This window comes from Dermochelys coriacea, chromosome 11, assembly GCF_009764565.3.
Source record: "Dermochelys coriacea isolate rDerCor1 chromosome 11, rDerCor1.pri.v4, whole genome shotgun sequence".
NCBI classification, from domain to species: Eukaryota; Metazoa; Chordata; order Testudines; family Dermochelyidae; genus Dermochelys; species Dermochelys coriacea.
The window spans coordinates 13,157,506-13,169,576 of record NC_050078.2 but is presented as its reverse complement, the minus strand read 5'-3'; positions in this window follow the sequence as shown (position 1 = coordinate 13,169,576).

The window sequence follows — 12,071 nt, the reverse complement described above, 5'->3', positions numbered from 1 at the left end:
AGTAACTTCCCTTGAGCAGAGTAACTCTAGACTCTGTGGATTGCATGAAGATATAATTTATCTTAAGATCAGTTCAGAGAATAGCTCTGAGAGATATCTGTGCTCGCTACTCCCAGGCAAGTACACTTTGGTTACTATGACTAAGAAAATTTCCTGCTATTTCTGCTTCAAAGTCTCCCTGGACCCTCATATACTTCAGCTATCATCAGTAACTATTTTGCTTTTTTTTTTTTTTTAGAAGAAAGCTGTGAAATAAACATGATTTGTAAAAGGTCATTCAACCTAGGAAATAATTATTTAAATAAATATACATATCTCAAGAAGAATTTTGGTTTATTGTTAATACCATAATGTAAACAGGGGGATTGTGGTTGGGTATGTTTTCTACACTGCTCTTTCCAATGTGATTATCCTTCTAGGAAAACAGGCCCAAAGTATTGTGAAGAGCCATTTAAATGTTTTACTATTTATTTGTGTTACAGTAGCATTTAGAGCCCCGAACTGAGACTCGGACTCCATTTTGCTAGGTGCTGCACAACCATGTAGCAAAATACAATCCCTGCTCTGAAATGCTTGCAATATACATAGTCAAGAGCGATAGCAGGCAGGAGCAGTATAATAGCTCGGGAACTGAAATACTATGAGAATAAGGGGTTAGGGGCCTATGGCCTGCAACGTGCAGGAGGCCAAACTAGATGATCATGATGGTCCCTTCTGGCCTTAAAGTCTATGAGATCTTTAGCTGGTATAAATCGTTATAGCTCCATTGAAGTCAGTGGGCTTGGCCTTGTGTCATTTGTGCCAGGTCACACGGGGAGTCTCGTGGCCAGGCCAGGAACAGAACCAAGGTCTATAGCTCCCAGTCCAGTGTTATAACTATCCTTTATCTCACCTCATGGGTATCTCGTGGACCATCCTGACTTTCGGTATATGTTTTAGTTGCATAACCAGGCTAAGGAGAGAGACAGCTGCCATTTTCAGTTCTGCAGCTTAGATGATAGTAATAGGAGTGATATGGGAAACTAGATAGAGAACAACCAATCACAATACATTATATTGAAGAAAAGTTGATCCTGTAGATTATGTTGCTCATGATATTATATGAGCTACTGGGACCTGGGCCAGTCTGTTACCAATGAGACAGTGTGTTTTACCAACCCACTGGAATTTCAGACTTGGAAATTGGCTTGGTTTCCTGAACTTAAAGGCGCAGCATTATATTTAAATTTCCAAGGAAAGATGATCAGGTTAGCTGAATTGCAAGTAGTGGCCGCAGAATTATAATTAAAGTTAGTGAGAGTCTGAGATTCCTTGAATCTCTGAGCCCCCCTTTATTCAGTCAAGATGTGGCTTTAGCTGTACAGAGACAACTAGTTTCTGAGTAGCAGCCGTGTTAGTCTGTATCCACAAAAAGAAAAGGAGTACTTGTGGCACCTTAAAGACTAACAAATTTATTTGAACATAAGTTTTCGTGAGCTACAGCTCACTTCAAGCTTATGCTCAAATATATTTTTTAGTCTCTAAGGTGCCACAAGAGACAACTAGTGCTCTGATCTCGCTTAGAAAAGGGGGTTACCTGGGTCGGAGGCACAGAGAAAAGAAAAGTGTTACTGGCGACTCAGGATTTGGTAGAACCTTTAAAAATAGCTGCCTAATCGTTTCACTTCTATTCCCGAAATAACAGTGGCATGTTATTGGGACCTAGATTTGGAGGTCTAGATTTGGGACCTAATGTTTTAGATATGAATCACAGTGAGATCCAGGGCTAGTAAAGAGTCTTCATGACCAAATGTTCGAGTGAAGTTGAGGATGTGATTGCTAATTGCTGGCCTAGGAGCTGCAGGGCTCAAAATTGGGATTACTTGCATGGATAACATTGGGGTTTGTTGGGCCTCCAAACAAAAAATCTTGCCCCCCCCCCAAAAGCAATGAGGTGCATTGGTTCATTGAATGCATGGACCCAAAAGCACTGGGACTATCCCTTCAGTTCTGCTGTGAGCACGTTGAGTTGGGACTTGCATGCCTTCTGGTGTGCTGATGCTGGCTGAGTTTTATGGCTGGGCTGTGAATTATCTCCATCTCTGGTCCTGATGTCGAGAAGATGAAGGGTGAGCAAAAGTAATCAGGCCAGGAGTTGCTGAGACTACAGCAAAGCCCTGAGCAGACACTTACCTTATTTGAGCAGTGGAGCACCTGCCCTGAAAAGAACCATCTAGTATTAGAAAACCCAGTCACTTTCACTTCAACTCCTGTGCAGTTTTTAAAATGCATTTATGCTGAGGAAACAACTACAGCAATATGGCAGCTGCTTAGTCCACAGAGCTGCTCCCCTCGGAGTGAAAGGCAGTCACCATTCAATTTAGGTTTCAGAGTAGCAGCCGTGTTAGTCTGTATTCGCAAAAAGAAAAGGAGGACTTGTGGCACCTTAGAGAGTAACAAATTTATTTGAGCATAAGCTTTTGTGAGCTACAGCTCACTTCATCGGATGCATTCATTGGATGTAGCTCACGAAAGCTTGCATTCAATTTAGTTGCAAGTGGAAGGTCTTAGTAGGTACATGTAAGGGTAAGCCTATTGGACCGAGCACCTTGTGTGCCTATTCTCTCACATGTGCAGGGTGAAAAGGGCTGAGCATGGGCGGAGAATGGGGATATCTAATGAGTCATGGGCTTAAATGTGATCCTCAGCGGACTAATGAGGCACTGCCGTCTCCTCCGTCCTTGATCTCTCTCCTGATGCTAGGCAGGAGTTACTCTAGTGGCAGTGCAGCTGCAGGCTGTTTCCTCTGGCTTTTATAACATGCTCAAGCCTTTTACCTTTATGCTTGTGCATGCAGCCCTTGGTGCCTGCCCTGTATTCCAAGTCATAGCTGTTGACTTTATTAAAAATAATGAGTTTTTACTACTTTATATGTCTATTGGCACTGCCGAACCAGCATAGCTAAATCAGACAGTGCGCTGGAGTCTACTCCGGCTTGTGCATCATCAGGATTAGTTAAGGGCTGATTTAAATGGCTACTCTGGATTGATAGAGATGTACATGAAAGTAAAATTTGGAACTAATTTTCAACTGCAGAATTTTGCTCCAGGAACTGGAAAGGATGCAGCTCGACTCTTGCATCCCAAGAGGGCTGACTAAGTTAGGAGGAGGAAAAAAACACTTGCAAACTAAGCAAAGTTAATCTGGAGTCTCTGTGCCTGGATCCAAAGCCCCTGGAACTCAATGGGAGCCTTTCCATGGACTTTGGATCAGGCTCCCAGAAAGGCATTAAGCACAGAACCCTCCAAAGCAAATCTTTTCTTGCTTTCTTGACTTCTTTTGGTCAGAACAGCAGCTGCATTTCTGGAGTGACTGTGGCATTATCTGTTGAATCCACTATCGCTTCAGGATAAGGGAACCTCCCTACATTGCCACATTATTTATAGTTTTATTGTTGACCATTTCCAACCTTGTGTTTGCTGCCACACAAGGGCCTATCTGCAGTGCTGTGCAGGCTCTCTGCAAGGAACTGGGTTCCTGTTATTGCTGGAGCTCACAGCTGCTTCTGGGTGGGAGTCCAAATCACTGTCATGAAAACAGAGTCGGCTGGGGGGAGGGAGAGGGAGATTTCTTCCAGAAACTTTGGGATATGACTTCTAATATTTGGAATTTGCATTGGTTGTGTGAAAGCGGATGGTTTCCACTGCAAACGGAAGTGACTCTGTATTGTATATACAGCTAGAGAGAGCACTTTGAAAAATGAAATTGCAAAGAAATGCACCTGTAACTTTATTGGATCCAAATGTTTCTCATAAGCCTTGGCAAGAGCTTCTTTTATATTTTAACTGTGCTGCTGTGCAGGCTTTCTGGTCAGCTCTGAGAGGGCTAGAAGTCACTAGGACTATCCAAACTAAAGCTGGGTAAATACTATTTTAAAAAATGTTCCAAAATTTGAATGGTGCTTTGTGGACTCATTGGATTTGACTATGTTCATGGCCCTCTATTGATTTATTACCTGTAGTACCATAGCACCTAGGAAGCCCAGTCATGGAGCAGGCCACTATTATGCCAGGCGCTGTCATCTTCTTCTTTCGTATGGCTGGTGTAGAGCAGGAACTACAATTTCACCTGAAGTTGATCAAGTCAAATTGGCTACACCAAGAGTAGCAGAATTGATTGCAGTGATGCCTCCTTTATATTTATAAATTGGGCAGTGGATGGTGATGTGTTCGATGGTCTTGTCGTGGGGAACCACACACGCATGCCGGGGAATCCTTGATTTTCCATTTGTGCATTAGATGTCTGCATCTACCATGGTTGGTTCTGATTCGGTTCAGAGTTGACCAAGATGACAGTGGAAGGTCAAACACAGGAACCTTTTGCGTGGGATCTGGCACATGGTGCTTATTTTTTAAGTCTTGTTTAGCCCAATCTGCTTTTCAAGCCTCCTTCTGATTGTAGCTTGATTGCATGAGGCTAAACGAATGTTCCCAGAAAGGCGTGCGGGATTTAAGATGTTGCAGGGGGTGTTATTAAGGTCTTGGTGGATAGGAAAACATTGGTTTTCCTTGATTCGCTGAGCTTCATGGAATGTTGCAGCAGTTCGGCTTATCGGCAGAGGAGTGATGTTAGAACAGGTAGCCATGGTGTTGGAGTCGACTTAAGGGTTTTCATAATGCACCGCATCATTGTATTCAGCTGGGTATCCACAAGTCGTGTGTGGCTGCATCTGCTCCATACCAGTGCACAATAGTCAGCTACTGAAATATAGGATCATAGAAGATTAGGGTTGGAAGAGACCTCAGGAGGTCATCTAGTCCAAGAGTTATTGTAGATGTTCGCAACACTGATGCCAATGCACTCCAGGTTGTACCTGCTCGTTTCTGGATGATGTTGGCTCTTGTTTTTATCTTTGCAGCTTCCTTCTCAAGATGATCATGGAAGATGAGGGTGTAGTCAAATTTCACTTCAAGATATGTTGGAGTGGACTTGCGTTGCACATTTTTACCACAGAAAGCTACTTTCCGTGTGTTTTTGGCACTCCTATTATCAAGATGAAATGTGCTTACTATTGTTTTTCCAGGGTTTGGTTGAGCCTCCATTTCCAAGTATGATTCCATAGTTTGGAGGTCCTCAGTTAATGCTTTTTGATTACAAATATTTGCACTGTAAAAAAAGATAAACAAAAGAAATAGTATTTTTCAGTTAACTTCATACAAGTATTATAGTGCCAACTCTTTATTGTGAAAGTGCAATTTACAAATGTAGAATGATTCCCCCCCACATAACTGCACTCAAAAACCAAATAAGTCCACTCAGTCCTACTTCTTGTTCAGCCAATCCCTAAGACAGACAAGTTTGTTTACATTTCCAGAAGATAATGCTGCCCACTTCTTATTTACAATGTCATCTGAAAGTGAGAACAGGCCAGCAGTACAAGTAGGGCAGTCCGGTCTGGTCCGCCGTACCAGCAAGATATTAATAGCTGGTACAGCATACCAGAAAGACATAGGAGGAGCAGAACATGGTGCTGCCCAGCTCGTCCTCCGGTGCAGCTGTACCGCCCCCAGCCCTTCCACTTAGGGTCTCCTCCATCTGTACAGCAGCCCTGCCAGAGGACTGGGCTGGTGGCAGTACAGCCATGCCGGAGGAGCTGCTGGCGTGGGACTGACTGGTGGCCCCATGTTCTGCTCCTTTCCCTGCTGCGGTTCCCGGGAGAGCCCTGTGGTTCAGCTCTCTCCTGGGAACTGCAGCGGGGAAAGGAACAGAACCCCCAGACCTGCCCCCTTCCCTTCCACAGAGCTGCGTCTCCTCTGGCTCTGTCTGTACAAAAACAGCCCCACCAGAGGACAGGGCTGGGGGTGGGGTGGGGTGGGGTCATGTGGAGGGTCATGTGAGGAGGTTGCGTGTCCCCCCCTTAGCTTCTGCCCCCCACCCCGGTACCAGTAAGAAATGGATTCCACTTGCACCACTGGAACAGGCATTCTCATGGCACTGTTGTAGCTAGTGTTGCAGGTATTTATGTGACAGATATGCTAAACATCTGTATGCCCCTTTGTGCTTTGACTTGTAGATTGCACTTTTTTATAATCATTATTACAGTGCAAATACTTGTAATCAAAAATAATATGAAGTGAGCACTGTACACTTTGTATTCTGTGTTGTAATTGAAATCAGTCTATTTGAAAATGTAAAAAAAATCCAAAAATATTTATAATAATTTTAAATTGGTATTCTACTATTGTTTAACAGTGTGATTAAAACTGTGATTAATCACGCCTATTTTTTTAATCTTGCAATTAATTGCAATTATTTTTTTAATTGTTTGACATCCCTATTTTTAAATATTGAATATTTGCAATGAGTTGCTTCCAAACGCGCTACAGACTAGGCATTATTTGCAAACAATCATTCAGCCAAAATGTTCCAATACCAAATATATTTGAGTCAACTGTGATCCATTTGTGGACATTTTTCAAACTAAAAAAAGATGTGCTGAAGTAAATTATTTGCTCAATTATGAATTATTCACCACTTGTAATCGTAATACCTTTTATAACAAACATCAAACTAAATGAAGTTCACCAAGTTTTTTAATTTATTATCAGCACAAAACTTGTCTAAGGTTTGTAAGTATTATCTAAGGTTTGGACAAATCTGGGCTGGATTTCAAGTGAACTGCAAGAATTTTGTGATACTGGACAGAAATCACATGAACCCCTAGGGAGAAGTCCTAGCTACTATAATAGAAAATAACCTATAAGTTTAATTCTTACTAAATCCTGTAAGAGTTCTACATCAGAGGAACTCTCTCAGAATTTTTAATGGTTTCAGCTTGAAACTGCAAAACATGGTAGTTTCAACTGGGAGTTTTCAGGTTAGGACCAGAAAATTCAAAGTGAATACAATGTGCAGAACAAACTAAGCTCTTCCTCTCTGCAAGCAGGGTGAGGTGTGGGATTCAATTCACCAGCAGATGAGAACCATTTTTCATACAACTATATTAGACAAACAGAGAGAAAGATGGAATTTTTAGATCACAGCCTGTTTCAGGAAGGTAATTGGGTAATATTTTGTGTCAGATAAACATGGGCAAATCTGACACGTGGTACTATTTCTCTCACTTAAATTCTTTATCGATGCTGTGGTCCTAAATAGAGAAGGAAACAGCCTGCTGGCCTTTATATCACTTTTGCATTATGGAGCACATTATTTGTATGTATTAGTGAAGGATGCAGTTCTGAAGTAGTAATGTAGAGGTGCTCAACCTTTACCGAGTTCAGATCCACAGGGCCAAGGTGCAGGATGCTGATGACACCCACTTATCTTTCGTGAAACTGATCTGATAGCAGCCATGCTTTTTTCCTCTCAATACTGAAACTACAGGTCCCAGCATGCAACACTTCATCTAGATCTGAGTGGTCATTTCCTACCTTGACCAGTGTTGATGTTTGTAAAGTGATTTGAAATCCTTAGTTATGTAGTGCTAGAGAGGAACGAAGGATTATCGTGATTTAACTATTGGCAACCGCAAGTATTCAAAAATCACAAGTCAGGCCCCCAAAATAATGAGTGCAGCTTAAAAATAATGAGATTTAAAATAATAAATTGGGGGATTCTTTTTATTTGTCTTCTAGTTTTGAACCTTCAAACTACACTCAGATCAATCTGCAGCCATTAAGGCTAGAAACTTACTTTTTAAAAAATGAAAGCTGACATTCTCATATATTCACATGACTCCAAGAGTTGAAGCTTAAAGAAGAATGCAAAATATTGTGAGGCTCACAATAAAATTGCAAGAGTTAGCAGCACTGCCATTTTCGTTGGGAATCTCTTTGAAAGGTGAATATTACACACATGTAAAACAGTGAAGTGGAGAGAGTTAAAAATAACACGAAGAAAAGAAACAGTAGTTTTAAACTTACATACACAAAAATCCCAAACCCCCAACAAGCTGGGCAGTTGTAGTGGAAAAGCTTTAAATTGGGGAAGTGGGAATATGGCTATTTTCATTTCAAGAACCTGCTAATACAGTACCAGCAGTGACTGTAAATATGGCTGAGAGAGGGCATGTTTTTCCTATGTCAGATACTTGTTAAATGTATTTGTTCTTGTTAATGTGCCTTTATGTTCCAGTTAGCCACAGCTCAGCTCTGCACACCGACTGCTAATTATTACATTGTGGGCTGTAAAAGGCAAATCCAAGCACTACTCCCCAGGCAACAGCATGGGACTTGAGGTGCTATGGTTACATCGTATGAAGCGGTATGGGACCTACACCTCCTATTATTGTTTTTCTCCATCTATATTAAGCTTAACCAGGATGCCACTAGGTCAAGGACAATGTGGTACCCTTAATTCAACATTCCTGGTGTTTTGGTGCACACTTACCTTTGAGTGTGTGTAAATAATATATATATTTCTCTCTATAGATGGCTTTGTGATCACTTCTCTTGTATACCTACACTCCTGGAAACTTTTGAGTAGGGATTTATCCAACCCCCCCGGCTCTAGAATTCTGGAAAGGTTCAGATCCTCATTTGAAGCTTGAGCTCATCTCTGGTTTTAATTAATGTTTCTTTTTAGCTCTCGTTTGTCTGATTTTAAAGTTATGTCAATGACAAATAACGGTGGTCCAGCTAAGCAATATGTATAGTGGAAGAGTGAGATACTTAATACTGACACAGTATAATTCACAGTTATTCTCCCAGAATGTGTATTTTGTAGTCATGTGTTTCTGATCTTATTCTCAATGGGCCTGTTGAGCAAAAAACTCAGAATAATGGGTTGAGATTTTTAGGCAAGCGTTTGATATTGTGCCTCCTGCCCGTAGGATTTACAATTTCAGAGAGTGCAATTATGGCAGGGAACAATGAAATGGATTAGAAATGGGGGGCGTGTTCGCTGGTGTATTAGAGCAGTAGACTCAGTGGAATGACCCTGGGGCCAAGTTCAGCTCTAGAGTAAGTTTGGTGGTCACTTTATGTCTGGGCTATATTCTGTCCCCAGCTATCTAACCATGGGCATATCAAACTTCATCTCTGTGCCTCGCTTTCCCCATCTCTAAAATCGGAGTTGGCTACCTCACAGGATGTAGTGAGACCTAATGTTTGTTCTTTATAGAGACTTTCATTCCAGTAACTAAAAGCAGTTTACAAAGAATCATAATTATGAGGGGTAGGAAACAAAGTGGCAGTTAAGCATTTTGTGCAAAACCAGAAAATTCAGTGTGTGTAAATACGATGGGTACTTGAAAGGCTAATGGACTTTCATAGTCCATCCAAAAAATCTTAAAGTACTTTACAAATTTTAACTAAGCCTCAGTATAGCCCTGTGAGGTACCTTAGCTAAGTATGAATAGCTTCCTTTTACCTCACTTTGATCGTTTAAACAAGTTATCCAATAAAGAATGAATGGCAAAACAGTTGAGAATTAGCTGAGAAATAAACTGATGTCCCATTTCAGCTCTTGCATTAGTAATTACCCTCCGGCTTTGTAGTCATTTCATTTAGTTGCCTGGTACCTAGTTCACTCATGTCAAATTTGTCATGAATTAGGGTCTTTTATATACAATGTGAGATTTGTAGTTGTGATTTGTTTGCTGCGGTTTCTTAATACTTCAAAAACTGTCTCTATTGAATCGGTTCCTGGGTTTTAACAAGAGGAAACCAAAAGTAGTTGTGAGCAGAGTGGAGAAAAGGTTCATAGTTGGATGCCCTAGGGTTTTACATTTTGCACTGGTTTAATTTCAATATATTCATCAGAGAAGTTCAGTGAAGTTATTTTTTATTATGGTGAATTGCGCAGTTGCTTTGGTAAGTCTGTCAAAAGCACAGAGGCATATGAGACAGTCCACATGGGGTGATTATGAAGCACAATGGCGGAGGTAAGGAAATGCATAACTGCAAGGGGGGAAATGTTTAAGATCATGCACCAATGAGCACTGATCATGCATGAGTCTTTGTGTCCAGTGATTTGGGAGTGACTGGACTCAATGAAGAGATGTTTGTCCAGCATGTAGTAGTAGTTAAAAATAAATGTAACACCAGAGTACATTTTAAAAAAAGGATAGAAAACAATATCAACCATACTGTAGTGTAATGAACAGGCTAGTGTCCATGTGTACCACTGCCCTCTACTGGATGGAACCAAAACCGTTCAATTGTGTGTGTCAGACTCATAGGCCCTATACTGCTACTAGCTAACCTGATTCTACTTTAGCCTGACTGTGCTTCAGGAGCAGGAGAGACACAGGGGCCATAGTGTGTGGCATAGTGGCTGCTGTGGATGTCGAGGTAGTTGTGGATTTGTTGTATTACTCCAGTGACAATATACTGAATAATGGGGCACCCTGGTTTGGAGCCTTGTGTTCAGTTTTGGTTGCTGCACTTTGAGAAAGTTAAATCTGAGATTGGAAAGCTCCAGAGAAAGGCAGAGAAGAAGGTTAGAGGTCTGTCAGGATTTACAGATGAGGAGAAACTACCCAGGCTATATTTATTTAGACTTGGAAAGAGAAAACTTAAAGTGGCTGTAAGTGAGATATTTAGGGTTACAAATAGTATAGTAAAAATGAATCTGCTTATCCTTTATATTGGCTCTCACGTTACAAGAACAAGGGGTCACTCAATGAAGTTAATGGTAGGTAATTAAAAAAAAATAAAAGGAAATCCTTCACACAGCATGCAGCCAGCCTGTGGAATTCACTACTGCAGGTGGCTGCAGAGTCAAATGCTCTCCTGGAATTTAAACCAGGGCTGGGTAACTTTACAGCCAATGAAAGGATGTGCAGTTATGTATGCTAAGGGCCTGATCTTGCAAAAGGCACTTCCTGAGCAGCTTCAATGGGAATTAAAGTTGGGTGCTAAAACGGCAATCAAATCTCATGCTTCATGGACTCAGATGAACACCATGGGGGTCAGGAGGAAAATTGTTCCTTCTTGTTTACCATTATGCAACTGGGCAGATATTCATCTGCTTCTGAACAAGTACTGGTCATTGCCAAGAGACAAGATACCAGACTTGAGGGACTACTGGTGTGACACACCCTTTACGCCACGGTAACTCGCACACAAACGTTTGAGTTATATATTCATTTATATTTATGTGCAAGCAAGGTGTAGGGATCAAACCACCCCTGCACAGACCAGGACCTTATTGTTGTTTAAGGGCTACCACTGTGCTCAAAAAGGAAAGGAGCACTCGTGGCACCTTAGAGACTAACATATTTATTTGACAGGTTTCAGAGTAGCTGCCGTGTTAGTCTGTATTCGCAAAAAGACAAGGAGGACTTGCGGCACCTTAGAGACTAACACATTTAGTTGATTTCAGAGTAGCAGCCGTGTTAGTCTGTATTCGCAAAAAGAAAAGGAGGACTTGTGGCACCTTAGAGACTAACAAATTTATTAGAGCATAAGCTTTCGTGAGCTACAGCTCGCTTCATCGGATGCATCCGATGAAGTGAGCTGTAGCTCACGAAAGCTTATGCTCTAATAAATTTGTTAGTCTCTAAGGTGCCACACGTACTTCTTTTACATTTAGTTGAGCGTCAGCTACAGCCCACTTCATCGGATGCATTTCACTGAATGCTTATTATTTGAGCTGATGCTCAACTAAATGTGTTAGCCTCTAAGGTGCCGCAAGTCCTCCTTTACATTTATTTGAGCAAGAGACCCTCCTCTGGCGACAGTTTGCAATCTCCGACGGAACTGGAGAAGCTGGGAGCCCAGAGGCAGGAACAACTGAGGAGGGGGATGTGTGCGTTTGTGTAACGTATTGTTATCGGGCCGCTTGCAATGCTCTCCACGAGTAAATCCTAACGGCAGGGAATTATTTGCTGTCAGAGGCTTTCACAACACCCCATCGCTGCCCCTCTCCTGCGCCGTCCAGAGCCTGGGGCGGGAGGGGAAGCCTCGCCCTGAGCCTTTCTGCAGCACTTTTCATTTCTCGGGACGAAGCTGAGGTGCCCCGGCCCCCTCCCTGCCGCGGTCTGCGAAGCCCCCGGCCCCTTCTCCCCGGGATGGGGCTGCGGAGGGGGGCTGGCCAGGGCACCAGCGGAGCCGGGGAAGCGGCTTTGGCTGGTGATGTCAACCTCT